The sequence below is a fragment of the Pteropus medius genome, unplaced genomic scaffold (genome assembly GCF_902729225.1).
Source record: "Pteropus medius unplaced genomic scaffold, Ma_sr-lr_union100, whole genome shotgun sequence".
NCBI lineage: Eukaryota > Metazoa > Chordata > Mammalia > Chiroptera > Pteropodidae > Pteropus > Pteropus medius.
The window spans coordinates 239,590-259,198 of record NW_024353907.1 but is presented as its reverse complement, the minus strand read 5'-3'; the positions used below and the strand labels follow the sequence as shown (position 1 = coordinate 259,198).

Genomic DNA, 19,609 nt, shown 5'->3' with positions numbered 1-19,609 from the left:
GTGTCCTACGATGGATGATTGGCTAAAGAAGGTGTGGTACATATATACAATGGAATATTACTCAGCCATAAGAAGAGATGAAATACTGCCATTTGTGACAACCTGGAAGGACCTCGAGATAATCATGCTAAGTGAAATAAGCCAGACAGAAAAAGTTGAAAATCACATGATATCGCTTATATGTGGGATAGAAACCTAAAAGCAACAAATGAACAGGACGAACAGAGACTCAGGGACTTGGACAATGGATTATTGGTTACCAGAGGGTAGGGGTTCGGGGAAGAGAGGTAGAAAGGGGTAAAGCAGGGGTCAAATATAGGGGGAGCTTGAGGAGGGTGAAGTGAGTAAAAGGGATCAAATATATGGTAGTTGAAGGAACCTGGACTTTGGGTGTTAAGCTCACACAATAGTGTATATATATATATATATATATATATATATATATATATATATATATATATATATATATATATATATATATATATATACTATAGAAGGCCAGCCAATGTCTGCCTCAGGCCCGCAGATCCCCACAACCTATCAAGAGATATTGCAGCTCGGGCTGGCAACAGTGGCCCACCACCAAAGTCTCCCCCAAAAAGTGCAGGCTGTGCATGTCAGCCATGTGAGCTGATGGCTGCCTCCTGACAATAAATGTGCAGTCCAGGGAAGGTGTGGCTGGTGCTAACTATCTGGCAAAGGACCGCTGTAAGCAATGTTGCCTGGGTGGGGTTACCATAAGATTTTATATAATGAAACATCTCTCTTAGGTATTCTGCAGAAATAAGTACAAAGAAAAGCATTATTTTATTCATTGGAAAAAGCAAAATACATGATCCAAAGAGATCAAATACTTTTCCACCTATAAACTTCTAACATATATACAAAATTTCAAAATGTTTACTAGATGCACTCTTTTTTTCTGTACTAAAAATTTCTTGCAAGAAACAGTTTCCCCTTTTACTAAGTGTCAAAGCCTTGTAAAATTATCATGACACAAAATATTCCTTCCTACTGCTACAAACGATAAACAACAGTGAGAACTGAAGAAGCAATGTGACTTCCTCTAATGATCCACCTCAGTTCTAAGGCAAAAAAGATATTGTATCAGAGCCATTTGATCCTATTTCTATTTTAAATTAATTTTCAGTAAAATGTTCATATTTTCATCTTTGAAATGAGTTTAAATAAAACACTAATTATTAAATGTGTTTATGAGTGTATTTGTTGGAGTGAGCAAAGTTTTGTGAGTGTATGTGTATATTCTAACTCCCTTACCACCATCACCAGAAATTCATGAACAAATATTTCATTTTGGTATTTCATCAGACTCACTAGGGCTATTTTACATTATAAACTACATTTGAGAACAAAATATACAACCTATCAATAAATATTTTAATAAACAAATATAATGTAATGAAAATTACCATAATATGAATTAATAATATATTCAGTTCATTGGTCTATTCATTACTCATTTTTTGTTTCTGCCTCATAGGGTCATAATCAATAATGCCAGGAAACATAAAAAATAAGTATAGTAGTCATTAATACATTTATGACTGATGTAACAATGTGAGCAAACTGGATAAATATTTTCAATAAGTATTTATGAGCACTTGTGCTGTTCTCACCATGGTGAGAAGATAGAGTCTCTTCTCTTAAAAAATGTATTGTGCGGGTGCAGAAAAACTGCTTTTTGTATAACATTCCCTTTGCCAAGAACACCTTGTCTGCATCATCTATATTCCTCCTTTAGAATAAGGGTCAAATAGTAGATTTTTTAAGCTTTATGAGGTATGCAATCTCTGTCACAGCTACTCAACTCTGCCCTGGTTACTTGAAATCAGTCATAGACAACATTAAATAAATGTATATGGCTGTGTTCCAATAAAACTTTATTTACACAAACATGCAGCAAGTCATATACAGCTTAAAGACCATAGTTGACTAACCCATGGTTTAAAACTCTCTGCATATATGGAAAAGCAATATAATGTAATGGCTAAAACATGGGCTATAGAGCTAGTTAACTTGGTTTCTAATTAAAGCTCTGCCACTCGTGAGTTGTGTGAACTTGAACAAGTCATATGACTCTCTATGCCTGTTACCTCATCTGTAAAACAAAAATTATAAACCTATGTATCTGCATAAAGCTTTTGTGAGCTGTAAATGAGTAATGGATTTTAATGAGGTTAGGAAAGTGCTTGGTATATAAGTGCTATATAAGGGTTATCTGTTATGACTATGTAGCACTCCACATATTTCTTATCCCAGGAGATATAAAATATTGCTTCTTTAGACCACGGATGCAAGAATTAAACAAGAGACACAGATAGAGTCAACATTAATAAAAGTGTTAAAAGGCCTTGAAATGAGAACACCAAGTTTAATCTAAATAAGAAAAAAGATAGTCCACTAAAAGGAATAAAAGGGTATAGGAATATAGCAATAACTAAACAGAAGTCTTCAGTGCAGGATTTATAAAAAGGATATAAAGGAGAAAAATGTAAAATGGAGAAAAAATATTTTTAAAATGACTGGAGTAAAAGCAGGGAAAATAAGTAATAAGTAAACAACTTTAGTGTAAATGAAGGAGAAAGGAGGTATCTAAATTATAGCCCATCTCTTGAATTCCAGGTTTCAATGGCAGGCCACCAGTTCTGGTTACATGAAGACCCATTTGACCTCATGGAATGAATGTTAGGTATAAACGTCATGACTGACAGCCAGATACTGGAAACAACGATTTAGCTCCAGCAGGAGAAAGACAGTTTCAGGTTCTAAGAGGAGTGCCTCGATGTACAGAGTTTCACAATTAGCAAGGCCTCTGCACTGAGATCATTATTTGAAATAACTAAGAAGGAATTACTTTAGAATGATGCCAGGTAATGCCTCTCATATTATTTCTATATCAGATAGGCTAGAATAGGTAATGTTTTATTAGCATATCACCCCAAAATCTCAGTGGCTTAAAACGACAAATGTTAAAAGCTAAAAACATTTTCCTTAAGGTCAGGAACAAGACAAGGATGTTCACTTTTACCACTTTTATCCAAAACAGTGTTGGAAGTTCTAGCCACAGCAATCAAACAAGAAAAAGAAATAAAAAGCATCCAAATTAAAAAAGAAAAAGTCAAATTGCCCTTATTTGTATATTAAATGATACTATATAGAGAGAACCTTAAGATTTTATCAAAATGCTATTAGGACTAACAAATGAATTCAGTAAAGTGGCAGGATACAAAATTAATATTCAGAAATTGGTTGCTTTTTTATGTACCTATAATGAACTATCAGAAAGAGAAATTAAGAAAATAATCCCATTTATAATTGCATCAAAAAGTAAATAAAATTCCTAGGAATAAATTTAGCTAAGCAGGTAAAAGACCTGCACTCATAAAATTATAAGACATTGATGAAATTGAAGAAGATACAAATAAATGGAAGCATATATCGTGCTCATAAATAGGAAGAATTAACTGTTAAAATGTCTATACTACAGAAAGCAATCTACAGATTCAAGTAATCCCTATCAAAATACCAATGAAATTTTTTTCTTTACAAAACTACAACAAATACTCCTAAAAATTTTATGGAACCACAAAAGAACTTGAATAGCCATGGGAATCTTGAGAAAGAACAAAGTTGGAGGTATCATGCTACCTGATATAAAACTATATTACAAGTCTATAGTAATCAAAACAGCATGGTCCTGACATAAAAACAAACACATAGAATAATAGAAAGACCAGAAATAAGCCCATGCCTATATAGTCAATTAATCTGTGACAAAGGAGATAAGAATATACAATGGGGGTAAAGACAGTCTAATCAATAAATGATGTTTAGGAAACTGGACAGATGCATGCAAAAAAAAATGAAACTGGGCCACCTTCTTACACCATATATAACAATAAACTCAAAGTGGATTAAAGACTTAAATGTAAGACCTGAAACCATAAAACTCTAGAAGAAAACATAGGCAGTAAATTCTCTAACATCGCTCTTAGTAGTATTTTTTTCTGTTATATCTCTGTACCACGTGGCTCTCTGAGACTTAAACTAATAGAGGAGCTACAACCTGGAACATTACCTATCATTTTGACAGTGGGAAAGATAACTGTAGAAGGTGTCACATTGGCAATTTAATGTTCCAGACTGGAAATGACACTCGACACTTCCAACTGAGTTTATAAGACAGAATAGTCAGGTGGCCTGACCCAAATACAAGAGTACCGAGAAGACAATCATACTAAGTGATAAGAAATTTGAGAACCAGAAGTATTTGATGAGCAGCAACTAGTGATTCCCACAGTTTTCAACCTAATATGGAAGATACTTATCACAGCTTTCTTTAAAGAGGTTCTGAAAATATTAAAAGAGCCAGCTTTGTAAGCCTATTGAATGAATTGCAAACACTACCAGGGAGAGAAACCCTCTTCCTCCCAAGCAGTCATGACTAGTTGAGCAAGCACTGGAAACAGTAATTGCTATGGATGTCACCATAGGAGGACATGACAGCAGCATTGGTGACAAAGAATGTGCTAACCTGCAGTTAGCAAACACTCCAACCACCCAGAATCCGCAGGCAAAAGTAGGAATGGGGTATAGCGCAGAAGAGGATTTGAGGTCCCAGCTTTTATCTTTGTGGGAATTTGAAGCCACAGGCTTCCAAAATGACATCCATGTCCTTGAGGATGCAGACACCTGGGGCAATGAAGGGTTTGTTAATGCTGCCTCCTAGTGGACACAATGATTTATTATCTTTGTTTAAAAGGCTTGTGTTTTGCCTAGAATCTGGCAAGAGACTGTAGAGTAAATATAAAGCCTGTATCCTCAACTTAAAAGTGAAGTGAGGAGAGACTTCCAATACTGCAAAGATGGATTAAGCCTATTGATTGTATCAAAAACTCTGGACATATTAGGCAGATTGGGGAGAGGAATCAGAGATGCCTCTCATATGGAGGGGCAAGTTATCGAGGTCTGTTTTTCTCTTTTCCCTCATGGTTTTGACCCAAATATGGGCACTGGTTAAGATGTATGGCAGTGGCTTCACAAACAATAAAATCTTCAAGACAAACACCATTTTTCTTGTTATAGGACCAGAAAAAGCAGTCTCTGCAAGCTGAAGGGATGGGGGCAGGCAGAAGAATCCCAGAAAAGAAGGTACTAGAGAAGATGATTTCTGAATTCTGTGTATCAGTCCACACAAGACATCAGCTCACACCTGAGCTGTGCATGCCTGGGACAGACACAAATTAGTATAAGAAAAATTTTGAAACTGAACTAAAATATAAATTATCTCCAAGTTCCAATATAACCCCTGAGAGGCATTTGCAGGGGAACAGAACAAAAACAAGACAACAAAAGCCTTAAGAATGGAAATACAATATAAACCACTCCCCACTCTGACTCCAGAATTGCACATGTCTAGGACAAACCCAAAGAAGCAAAGTGAAGCCTTTGAAAAATGTAACAGACATTGGAACTACTGCTAACAGAGGATGAGACAGAACTTATAGTCTAAACCTAACTGGAGTGCTTTCCTGCTATAATGAAACATAAACACATACTCATCAATATCTTCAAAATGACCTTTAAAGGATTCAGAGTTCTACAGCATAATATTCAAAATGTCCAGAATATTTCCCAAAATTACTCAACATGCAAAGAATTAGGAAAATGTGGACCATTTCCAAGGGAAAAGACAATCAACAGATGTCATCCCCAAGATGGCTCAGATGTTGAAATTATCAAAGACATTAAAGTAGCTATTATAACTATTTTCCTTGAAGAAAAGGTAAAACACACTCGATGAGAATGGAAAGATAGAAGTTGACAGCTGTGATATGGAAACTTTTTTAAAAATGGAAACTTTAGTATAGAAAAATGTGATTTCTTAACGAATTCACTGGTTGATCTCAATAACAGAAGAGAAACAACAGAGACAGAGTAAGATAACTTGAAGATGGGTTAATAGAAATTATCTAATCCAAAGAAGAGAAGAAAAAATATTTTAAAAAATAAACAGAGACTCAGGAACCTATGGGACAATATCAAAAGATCTAACATTTGTCTCAATGTGTCTCAGAAAAAGACAATAAATAAAGAAAACGGTTCAGAAAAAAATTAAGAAATAATTATCAAAATGTAAAAGTTAGGTGAAACATATAAATTTTCAGATTCAAGAAGTTCATTACACCTTAAACAGGATGAAAAATCCAAAGAATACCACACTAGAGACACCATAATCAAGCTTCTGAAAACCAAAAATAAAGAAGAAAATCTTGAAATCAGCCAGAAAATAAAATTGCCACATTGCAAATAAGATAACAATTATTTGAATTACTATTTATTTCTCATCAGAAACCACAAGGCTATATGACAGTGGAACATTTTAAATTGCTGGAAGAAAAGCATTTACCTGAAATTCTGTATGAAGCAAAAATGAGGAAAAAATGAAGACAAAATAAAAACATGCTCAGATGAAGGAAAACTAAGAGAATTAGTCACCAGAAAATCTGCTTTAAAAGGAGTTTTTAGGCAGAAGCAAAATGATTAATGAGGGAAATTTGGAACTTCAGATGAGGAAGAGCAACAGAAATCATAAGTATCAAAGTATCAATAGTATCAAGATACTATTTTTCTCTTCTTAAGTTTTTTTCTACCATAAAAAAAGAAAAAAATCTTGCCATTTGGGACAACATGGATGAAACCCGAAGGCACTCTGCAAAGTAAAATAAGTCAGACAGAGAAATACAAATACCATATGATCTCACTTATATGTAGAATCTTTAAAAAAAAGTTATAGATGCAAAGAATAGATTTGTGGTTGCTAGAGGCAGGGATTAGGGGTGGGGGAAATGGGTGTAAGTAGTCAAAAAGTACAAACTTCTAGTTATAAAATAAATGAGTCATGGGGATGTAATGTACAATATGTTGACTATTAATAGTACTGAATTGCATGTTTGAAAGTTGCTAAGAGTAAATCTTGAAAGTTCTCATCACAAGAAAATAATTTATAACATTGATGGTGATGGATGTTAAGTAGATTTACTGTGGTGATCATTTTGCAATATATATTAAAATCGAACCATTATGTCGTATACCTGAAACTAATATAATGTTATATGTCAATCATACCTCAATTAACAAATGAAAAAATTAGAGAGTGGGCAAGATGGCAAAGGAGGTTAACACTGTGCTGGCCACCTTCCATGACCACATTCAAATTAAAACTATAGAACAATTACAATTATAAAATAATCAGCCTGGAGAACCATCTGAAGACTAGCTGAATAAAAGTCCTATAATCGAGGATGTAAAGAAGTCACGTCAATACTGGTAGGAGAGGCAGAGACACTAAACCAGCTGACCCACACCCACATGTAGCAGTTGAGAATCAGGAGGGATCTTTTGGCTTTGGATATCCCCCCTGAGGAGCAAGGGGTCCCAGTCCCACACCAGGCTCCCCAGCCAGGAGCATCAGTGCCAGGAAGAGGAGCCTTTACAACATCCGACTGTGAAGAAGAGTAGGGATTTCATTCATCCATGTGAGACAGAAGACTGCTGGAAACCCAGGTGTCCTCTTAAAAGGTTCATGTACAGACTCACTTGCTCACACGCACTTACCCTGGACTCCATTGCAGGAACTGCAGCTCAAGACGTGCCAGAGACATGAAGGGAGAGATAGAGTCGTATGCCTTCAGGGTGTGAGCTGGAGGGACAGCTGCCATTGTCTCTGTGTTAATCCCTCCTTTTGTGCAGCCTACTTACAAACAGGCACCATCTTTCCTGTGTTGAGCCCTTACCCCGCAAGTCCAAACCTGAATCTGCATTGGCCTGAAATTTGCCCACTTCATCCTGGGGCTCCCTGAGATTCCACCCCACCCAACTAGCACACTGCCAGAGGCATTTTTGGCTGACCATAGAAGGCTCTTTCAGCAGCAGGCAGCCAGCCCTAAACCATGCTGCTGTAATTCTTGGACAACTCTCAGGGGTCCGTGAGCCCCCGGTGGGAGACAGCTGGCCTCAGTGAGCCTTTTGCTAAATGGCCTCAGGCTCAGCACCAGTGGCAAACCTGAATCTGCATTAACCTGATGGAAACCACTTACCTTCTTCTGGTGACTCCTTGAGACCCCACCAACCCTATTTGCCTAAGGCAGGAAGCTCCGTAAGCAGCTGAGCCTTATGGGTAGCCAGTAGACAGTAGCAAACCTCAGGGTGCCCTGGACCATTTGCTAAGCTGTCTCAGGCCTGGTACTGGTGGCAACAGGCCTCGGTTCACATCATGACCTCTCCCACATGACTCCAAGTCCAGCAGAGGCAGTAAACAAACACAAATGACTTTATAACTCCTATCAGGTAGCCTTAGGCGAGTCACAGGCAGTGGCTTGACCTGCACAGGAGCTCCTCCCAAGAGACCTCAGAACCAACACACCTGGTGGCCAGCTTCAGATCACAACAGAGCATCACCAGATTAGCCCCACAAGCAGCACACCGAAGAATAGCCTCTGCAGGCACCAGAATCCACTAGGACAAATCCTGCTCTGAGGGGTCAACCGCTGTACAGCAGCTGGTACACTGTGAGCATGGCCAGTCCTTGCAGCCAGTCAGCCTGAGGGTCAATCTCAGCCCTTGACCTACCAACAGTAATTGAGGCTCGACTACAACAAGAGGGCACACACAACTCACATAAGGGATACTCCTGGAGCACCTGGCACAAGTGACTAGAGAGACTGAGTACTTGGGCTGAAAAAGGCATCTACTACATAAGCCTGTCTGGCCAAGAGTCAAAGATGTACCAGATATATCAAATACATAGAAACAAACACAGAGAGGACGCTAAACTGAGGAAACAAAAATACACATCTTAAATGAAAGAACAAGAGAAAACTCCAGAAAAAGAACTAAATGAAATGGAAGCAAGCAACCTACCAGATACAGAATTCAAAACACTAAGTATTGGATGTTCAAGGAACTTTGTGAGAACTTCAACAAGGATATAGTAAGCATTTAAAAAAAAGAAAAGAAAAGAAAAACATAGAAACCATAAAACTAAACAGGTCATAAATGAAGAATATAATAACTGAAATGAAGAATACACTACAAGAATTCAACAACAGATTAGGTGAACCAGAGGATAGAATTAGCAATTTAGAAGAAAAGGTAGCAGAAAACATCAGATTGGAACAGCACAAAAATAAAATTAAAAAGCATGAGGATAGTTTAAGGGACTTCATGGAAAATATTAAGTATGACAACATTCACATCAAAAGGCTATCAGAAGGAGATGAGAGAGCAAGGCACTGAGATCCTATTTGAAGAAATAATAACAAAAAAAAAACCTTCCATAACCTGGCAAAGGAAATAGACATAAGTGTCTAGGAAGTGCAGAGATTTCCAAACAAGATGAAACCAAAGAGGCTCACACCAAAACACATCATAATTAAAATACTAAAGGTAAACAAGACAAAAGGAGAATCTTAAAAGGAGCAAGAAAAGGCAGCTAGTCACTTACAGGGGAGGTCCCATAAGACTGTCAGCTGATTTCTTAACAGAAAATTTGCAGGCCAGAAGAGTTTGGCAAGAAATATTCAAAGTGATGAAAAGCAAGGACCTACAACAAAGATTACTCTACCCAGCAAGGTTATCATTTAAAACTTAAGGAGAGTTAAAGAGTTTCCCAAACAAGAAAAAGCTAAAGGAGTTTATCACCACCAAACCAGTATTGTAAGAAATTTTAAAGAAACTTCTTTAAGAAAAAGAAGGGGGAAAAAAGGAACACAAATATAAATAATAAAATGGCAATAACTATGCACCTATCAATAATCACTTTAAATGTAAATGGATTAAATGCTCTAATCAAAATACATAGGGTAGCTGAATGAATAACAAAACAAGACCCATACATATGCTGTCTACAAGAGACCCACTTTAGATCGAAAGACACACACAGTCTAAAAGTAAAAGGAAGGAAAATGATATTTCATGCAAATGAAAATAAAAAAAAATGATAGAGTAGCAATACTTATATCAAAGTAGACTTTAAACAAAAGCTATAATAAGAGACAAAGAAGGACATTTCATAATGATAAAAGGATCGATCCAACAAAAGAGAAATTCACAGCAATACAGACCTATCTCAGGAAACAAGGAAAATCTCAAATAAACAATATAGACTTGCACCTAAAGGAACTTCAAAAAGAAGAGCAAAAGAAGCCCAAAGTGAGTTGAAGAAAGGATATCATAATGATCACAGTGGAAATAAATAAAATAGAATCTAAAAAATATACAAAAGATCGATAAAACTAAAAGCTGATTCTTTGAAAGGATAAACCAAATTGACAGACCCTTAACCAGACTCATCAAGGAAAAAAGAGAGGACTCAAAAAATAAATAGATAGATAGATGATAGATAGATAGATAGATAGATAGATAGACAGATAGATAGATAGACAGATAGAGAGATATAGATAGATAGATAGATAGATAGATAGAGGGATAGACAGATAGATAGATAGATGATAGATAGATAGATAGATAGATAGATAGATAGATAGATAGATAGATATAGATACATAGAAATAAGATCATAAATGAAAGAGGGGAAATAACTACAGAGTCCAAAGAAATACAAAAGATCATAAGAAAATACTACAAGCAATTATATGTCAACAAATTGGACAATCTGGAAGAAATGTATACATTCCTAGAAACATACGATCTCCCAAGACTGAGTCAAAAAGAAACAGAAAATCTGAACCGACCAATTACCACCAATGAAATTGAATCAGTAATCGAAAACCTCACAAAAAAACAAAAGTCCTGCACCAGATGGCTTCATAGGTGAATTTTACCAAACATTCAAAGAAGAATCAACATCTATTCCTCTCTAACTATTCAAAAAAATTCAAGTAAAGGGAAGGCTCCCTAATTCCTTTTCAGAGGACATTACCCTGCTGCAGAGCTGTGGGAGGATCCACTTAAAGGGCCCACTCACTGCCATCCCCTCTTGCGCCATGCCGCTACCCACTATACCACTGCTGCTCTGCCTTCCTTGCCTGGTTGCTGTGGTACCCTTTGTCTACTTCAAAGAACAGTTTCTGGACGGAGACAGGTGGCCTAACTGCTGGTTTGAATACAAAAGTAAGTCGGATTTTGGAAAATTTCTTCTCATTGCCAGCAAGTTCTATGGTGACTTGAACAAAGATAAAGGGCTGCAGACAAGCCAGGATGCCCACTTCTGTGCCCTGTCAGCCAGATTCAAGCCCTTCAGCAACAAGGACCAGACACTGATGGTGCAGTTCACTGTGAAACACGAGCAAAACATTGACTGTAGGGGTGAGAATGTGAAGCTATTTCCAGACGGTTTGGAGCAGACAAATATGCATGGAGACTCCAAATACAATATCATGTTTGGCCCTAACATCTGTGCTCTGGCACTAAGAAGATTCATGTCATCCTCAACAACAAGGGCAAGAATGTGCTGATCAATAAGGACATCTGTTGCAAGGATGATGAATTCACACACCTGTACACACTGATTGTGCGGCCCAATAACACCTAGAAGGTGAAGATTGACAACAGCCATGTAGAGTCCTGCTCCCTGGAGGACAACTGGGACTTCCTGCCACTCAAGAAGATAAAGGAGCCTGATGCTTCAAAGCCAGAAGACTTGGTTGGGTAAGCAGACCAAGACTGACGACGCCACAGTCTCCAAACCTGAGGACTCAGACAAACTCGAGCACATCCCTGACCCCAATGCTAAGAACCTGAGGACTGGGATGAAGAGATAGATGGAAAGTGGGAACCACCAATCATTCAGAACTCGGAATACAAGGGTGAGTGGAAGCCCTGCCAGATAGACAACCTGGATTACAAGGGCACTTGGATCACCCAGAGATGTACGACCCTGAGAATTCTCCTGATAGCAACATCTATGCTTATGAAAACTTTGCCGTGCTGGGCCTAGACCTCTGGCAGTTCAATTCTGGTACCATCTTCGACAACTTCCTCGTCACCAATGATGAGGTGTGTGCTAAGGAGTTTGTCAATGAGATGTGGGGTGTCACAAAGGTGGTGAAAAAGCAAATGAAGGAAAAGCAGGATAAGGAGCAGAGGGTGAAGGAAGAGGAGGACAAGAAGCAAAAGGAAGACAAGGACAATGACAAGGGCAGACAAGGACAATGACAAGGGCAAAGATGAAGATGAGGAGGACAAGGACAATAAGGAAGAGGAAGAGGAGGAAGATGCTATTGCTGACCAGGCCAAGGATGAGCTGTAGGAGCCACACTACCCCTTCCAGAGCTGGACTGAGGCCTGAGTGCTCCTGCAGAAGAGCCAGCCATGCCAAATAATGTCTCTATGAGACTTGAGAACTTTCCTTTTTTTCTAGGCAGGTTCACATTTGGGGTGGATTTTGGTTTTTATTCCCTGCTCTTTTTTATTTTTATTTTTTGAATGGTATTTCAACTGATTCTCCTTCCGTCCTCATCCCTGGACCTCACCTTTTTGACATCTTTGTCATTATCTGTTCCTTTCTCTTCCCAGATCTCTTAGTTCCTCTATAACCTGGGAGAATGGGGGTATGGAGGAGAAGCCCCAGGCCCACGATTCCATCAACTCTCCTTGCTGGATCCCAAAGCAGGGCAAGAGAAGAGGGTGGTGCCCAGTCTCCCAGTACTGAGGAAGAATGAGACTCCTAGGGCCCAAGCTCTGTCCCGCCCACCCCCACCCTCACTCTTCCCTTTCTCCCCTGCCTCCAGGTGGAGCCACTTCTGGGTAGGGCAGTGGGTTCCAGCTCAGCTCACACAGAGAATATAAGAACAACGGACAAAATTTCTATTAAGTTTTGTGTCCTAATAAAAGAAAATCAAATAGGACTACGTCAACAAAACAAAAAGATGACCTACTTAATGAGAGAAGACATTTGCCAATTATACATTTGATAAGTGGTTAATATCCAAAAATTGACAAGAACTCATATGACTCAATACCAAAAAAGTCACACAATCCAATTAAAAAGTGGGCAGAGAACCTGAATAGATATTTCTCCAAAGAAAACATATGAATGAATGGCCAATAGACACATGAAAAGATGCTCAATGTCACTAATAATCATAGAAATGCTAATTAAATTCACAATGAGATATCGCCTCACACTTGTCAGAAGGGTTATCATCAATAACTCAAAAAATAATTGTTGGCAAAGTTTGGAAGAAAAAGGAACACGTGTGCCCCATTGGTGGGGTTAAAAATTGGTGCAGCCACTATGGAAAACAGCTTGATCATTCCTCAAAATTTTAAAAATGGAGCTACTTTATGACCCAACAGTTCCACCTCTGGATATTTATCTGAAGACATCCAAAATACTAATGTGAAAGATATATGCACCCCTATGTTCACTGCGGTGCTATTCACAATAGTCAAGTACGAAAGCAACCTAAGTACCCATCGATAGAAGACTGGATAAAGAAGTGGTGCGTGTATACAACAGAATATTACTCAGTCATAAAAAAAAGAATGAAATCTTAACATTTGCAACAACTTGGATGGACCTAGAGTGCATTATGCTATGTGAAATAAGTCAGAGAAAGCAAAATACCATATGATCTCACTTGTATGTGGAATCTAAAGAACAAAATAAACAAACAGAACAGAAACTGACTCATAGATACAGGGAATGAACTGGTGGTTGACAACGAGAGGTAGGTTGGGGGGCTGGGTGAAAAATGTGAAGGTATTAAAAAATATAAATTGGTAGTTTCAAAATAGTCACCAGAATATGAAGTATAGCATAGGAAATATAGTCAATAATATTATAAAAACTATTTATAGTTCCAAATGGGTACTAGATTAATTGGGGAGATCACTTCATAAATTATATACAAGTCTAACCACTATGCTGTACATCTCAAGCTAATATAAAACAATATTGAATGCCAAATGTAATTGAAAAAGAAAAAAAGAAAGTATATATGACTGTAAACACAACAATTACAATGTCTACTTGAGTTTTTAAGTGTGTAGATGTAATACATATGACAAGTATATAAAGGGAAAAGTTGTAAGGTTTTACATTTTACTTGAAGTAGTGAAATATTAGCTCTAAGTAGAATGTGTATGTGTATATATGTATGTAGATGATAGATAGATGATAGATAGATAGATAGATAGATAGATAGATAGATAGATAGATAATTTCCCTAGAACAACCATAAAAATTAATACAAGTAAATATAGTCAAAATTACATAAATTAAAACTGAAATGAAGAGGACAAACAAACAGAGACTCATGGACATGGACTGTAGACTAGTGGTTACCAGAAAGTAGGGAGTGGGGGAAGAGGGGAGGTGACAGGGCAAAAGAGGCCAAATATAGGGGATAAGGGGAGGGTGAAGGGTAAAGGGGATCAAATATATGGTAGCTGAAGGAAACTGGACTTTGGGTGGTAAACACACAATAGAATATACAGATGTCAAATTATAATGTACACCTGAAAATTATTTAATTGTATTAACCAATGTTACCCCAATAAACTTAATTTAATAAATAAATAAATAAATAAATAAATAAATAAATAAATAAAAGTGCCAAAGAAAATTTAAATAATCAAAGAGAAGGCAGACAGTAAAGGGGAACCAGAGGAACAAAAATAGAGGAAATAAAAAGAATACCAGATATACCATGCAAACTCTAATCAAAAGAAAGTTTACCAAAATAAAATCAAGTGAAATCATACAAATATGTCATCTGACAAAAATGGAATTGAACTAGAAATAGATAACAATAAATGACATACTTCTAAATAGCTCATGGACATAAAACCTTTTGAATTGAAGAAAATAAAAATATAATATATCAATATGTGTGGCATACAGCTGAAGCAATGTTTAGAAGGAAATTTGTAGAATTAAATACTTATATTAGGAAAAAAGCTGTGTCTCACATCAGTGATCTAAGCTTCAAGCTTAAGAAATAACCAAAAAGAAGAAGAAGAAGAAGAATTAAACCCAAAGCAAAAAGAAGGAAAAAAAATTTAAGATCACGAATCAATGAAATTGAAAAGAGAACTAATTGAGAAAAAATCAGTGAAACTCTTGCAAGAAATGTAAAAGAAATTCTTCAGAAAGAAGGAAAGTTATATAGGTCAGAAACTCAAATCCACATAAAGAAGGAAGAGCATTAGAAAAGATATAAATGAAGGTAAAATGCAGTTGTCCATACATGTGTGGATCAATTTCTTGAATCTCTATTATCTTCCATAGATCGGTTTGTCTACCTTGATGCTAATACCACATTGACTTGATAACTGGATCTTTACAATAGGTTAGACTCGAAATTAGGTAGTGTTAATACTCTAACTTTGATCTTTTTTTTCAAAATTGTTTTGACTATTTTAGGTCCTTTACATTTCTAGTCGAATTTTAGAATCAGCTCATCAAGGTCTACAAAAAAGTACTGCTAGGATTTTAACTTGGATTGCACTGAATCTATAAATCAATTTGGATATAATTGGTATCTTTCCAACATTTAGCCTTCTAACTAATGAACATGGTATGTCTCTCAATTTATTTATGTCTTTAATTTCTCATAGCAATCTTTCGAAGTTTTCAGTATACAGATTGTGGTTAGCAGAGCTCTAATATTGCCCCCAAATTAGTGCCTCCTGACATAGGTACCCTGTATAGTTTTCTCCCTTTTGAGTGTGAGACTTCACTCCTATAATTTGATTACTAATGGGTTGATTGAGTTAATAAAAAGGGGGATTATTTTGGGTGAGCTTGAATTAATTAGGTGAGTTTATAAAAGAAAATGAAGCAGTGGGGAGATAGTCTCCTATTGGCCTCAAAAAAGAAGAAAACTTCTATGAGTTCTACAGCTACAAGGAACTGAATTCTGTCTGTAAGCTGAATGAGCTTGTAGCAGATTCGAAAGCATCAGATGAGATCATAGCTCCAGCTGACACCTTGATTGCAGCCTTGTGAAACCTAACCAGAGTATTCAAGTAGGCTGTGTCCAAGACTCTACAAAAACTGTGAGATAATAAATGGGTATTTTTTTAAGCCAAAAAGAAATGAATGAAACCAAAACCTGGTTGTTTAAAAAGTGAAGTGGGGATGAAGCCTACACACTGTTTTTTGTTTTGTTGTTGTTGTTGTTGTTGCAGGGGAAGGAGAAGAGGGAAGAGCAATGTTGAAAGAGCATTCCTTGACTCTGGGTTCTGTCACTAACTTTGGTAAGTCTTCTGACATCCTTGGATCAAAACTTCTTAATTTTTCAAATATTTGCTTTACCTACCTTACAAAATGAGATAACACCAATGTAAATGGTTTGAATATAGCAATGCTTTACTAATTCAAAACATTATTAATATCTATTATTAATGTGCTTACATATAGAAAAGTCTGAGGAATAATGTTATCAAAATTAATTCAATTAATTTGTTTGGAAGGTGGCACAGATTTATCTATTAATTGCATAAATTATCACATTGAATTCAAAACTAACTCCCAAGCATTCTTTAGTGATTTTTATTTATCCATTTAATAGAATTCTAAAAAGCCATACATTTATTATTTACCATAAGCTTATAGTCCTAAGTAGACACTATTGAAATCAATTCAGCAGCCACCCTGAAATTAAAAGGGTAGAGATCTGTGTGACAATGAAGGTGAAGTTTCAGTGAGGCCCTCCCATCCTGTCTTTCAGTGTTTAAAATATCTGTATCTTCACAAAGTTCAATGGAAAGATAGTTTTACTTTTCTTCTTTTTCAGTAGTGGTTGATGATATCTGAAACTAAACAGTCCCCCAGATGACCTGCAGTCATAGGCAAAGAAAGGCAAACACAAAGAGTATTTCCTGGAGCTAGGGTCATCAAGTCCTAGGCTTTTTCAAATGAGAACTTGAGAAGAAATAAGAGGACTAGTAGATTCCATTTGAGATGACAGTGAGACAGTCAAGAAAGAGATTGTAGATGGAGACGAAAGTCCCAGGAAGGTCAGGGATAAAAGAGTAGACTTGCGTGTCATCTGGACAGAAAAGTTTTGCTTAGCAAAAGACAACAAATGAGCAGCGTCTAGAGTTTGCAGTAAGTATAACTTTTCCAAAACCAGGCTACTATCAACATTGCACTCTAATACGAGAGATGACTCATGCATAAATATTACAATTGAAAATGTTACCTTTTCTAACAAGCCTATATATTTATGATTGTATAAATTCATCACTAAATACTGGCTTAAAATTCAAAGTTCTTATGGACATTCTCAGTTCTAATTGATGATTTTAAGAGTCAAAAAAGAAATAAGTTGTATTTTTGAAATCATGAGGTTTAGAATCAAAGATTACTCATGAACTTTGAAGCATATTGGTAAACTTTGAAAGAATGAAAACATTGCTTTTTTTCATTGTATTCTATTCTGCATATTTGTTTGAGAGAATTAAACCTGCTTATCAAGATTTGATGATGCCTGTAGTCATCACATCACCTAGCTTCAACTAATAATTCATAGCCAATCTTATTTCATCTACTGTCCCACTCACTGTCCTCCCCATCCCTGCTACTTTCTTCTTATTGAAGCAAATCCAAGATTTTTTATAATGCCATCTGCAAATATCTCAATGTTTACCTTAAAAAATAATGACAATACCAATATAACGTGTAAAAATTAACAAAAATTTTTGATATCATCAGTCAATATTCAAATTTCCTTGATTGTCTCATATTTGTATTTTTGCAGTGTTGATTGATTTAGAATCCAAATAAGATCTATATGTAGCAATCGATTTACTTATTTTAAATATCTTTTACTCCCCTATTTTTCTTTGCAATTTTTTGTTGAATAAACTAGATCATACATCCCATAATATTTTTCCACAGTCTAGATTTTGCTAATTATACCTCGTGATATTGTTTAACTTTCCCCTGTATTTCCTGTAAATGTTTTCCTGTCCCCCGTATTTCCTATAAATCAGTCACTAAAGCTAAAGTCTTGATCATGTTCTCTTTCAATTTTTTAGCAATAATTCTTAATAGGTGGTGGTGTAAGCATCCATTAGAAGGCAAAAAAAGGCTGGTTTTCTTTTTTGTTAGCAGTCACTGATAACCATTGTCAAGATCCAGTATTTTATCAGTAATTGCAGAATAGTAGTGTTATAATTCTATCATTGCTCCTTCAATTAGCTAATATTCTTTTCTAAGGAAGAACTTCTCATCAATTATTTGATTATCATGATGTGCCTTTTATGTAGAAAAAAATATGATAAAAGCTAGAGTTTTCCCCCATCATACTCTAGTTTTAAAAATATCTCTTAGTTCCCTAATATATCCAAAAGAGATCCAAAGGTAACCAATTAGCTTTATTTTTTCAATCAAAATTACCATATAGATTAAACATATCAAAAAGATGTTTAGATCCATTAAATCCAATAATATGTTTAAATCCAGTAAGTGTTTTGATCCATTGCAATTGCTATTTTTATTGATGATCAAGTTGACTCTCTTCAAGTGGCTCTTGTGTCCTTTTGAGAAGCCCAGATTAGTCTTTGAAAGCTTCCTTGATTCCTAGTATAAAAAGATGTCCTAGGCTTATGTTGCATGTTTTCTGCCCCAGTTCTGGTATTAGCTATTTTTCCAAAAATCCTTAGTTCCTTTTAATGAAAATGGTGCTTAAAGACTACAACCTGGATACCAGGGATGATCACTACTACTGGATTAATCATTGTTTTTAGATCTTTTCAGTGTTCAGAGCTAGAAAATAGATATTTTTAAAAGATGAAATACAACACAAGTTCATACAGAGAGTTCCATTTCAAGTTCAGGAATACAAGATTTTTACTTAATTTCATCTATATATCTGTGTCTCTTGTTCTCCATGCCAAAAATCCTGATTCCAAAGACCACTAACATAAATACTCATTTACTTTATCCCATACTCACACACAATGATATCAAAATTTCAACATCAACATTACCAAGATACTTTTAGTTCTTTCTATCCTTAGCACATATCCCTCTAGGAATGTTAGTCAAATTATTATGTAATTGAAATCATATGGAACCATTCCTCTTCATATGGTTATGCCAAAATCTTGTTACATAGTTTGTTTCTGCTGTTTCATATTGCTTTTTTAGTTTTTAAGGGTTGCCTTTTAAATGTAATTTTATATTATAATTATGTGAAATAATTACATGTTTCCAAATTCAAATCTACAAAACAGGGTATATTCAGAAAAATTCCACTTCTATCCCTTCCCTTTCATCTTGTTTCCTTGTTTCCTGCCCCCCTTCCTCATTACTAACTTCTTTCTTAAAATTTTTAGCTTTAGGCTTATTCTTCCTTTTTAATATAAGTAAATATATATATATATATTATATATAAAAATACATATAAGAATATATATTCATAACCCTCTTTCTTAAACAAATAATAGCATATATACTTTTCTCCACCTTGGAATTTTTCACATAATAATATATGCTAGAAACCACTCCTAACAGTATATAGATATGCAACTCATTTCTTTTGAGAGCTACATAATACTCCTTTGTGCAGATGTACAAGTTTTCATCTCCCATTGATGGAATCTGGGTTGT

The 19,609-nt window shown here is 35.9% G+C and overlaps 1 pseudogene; it reads left to right on the top strand.

Moving 5' to 3' along the window:
- Positions 1-11,027: 11,027 nt before the first annotated feature.
- Positions 11,028-12,347, top strand: LOC120593669 (calreticulin-like; annotated as a pseudogene).
- Positions 12,348-19,609: the final 7,262 nt, after the last annotated feature.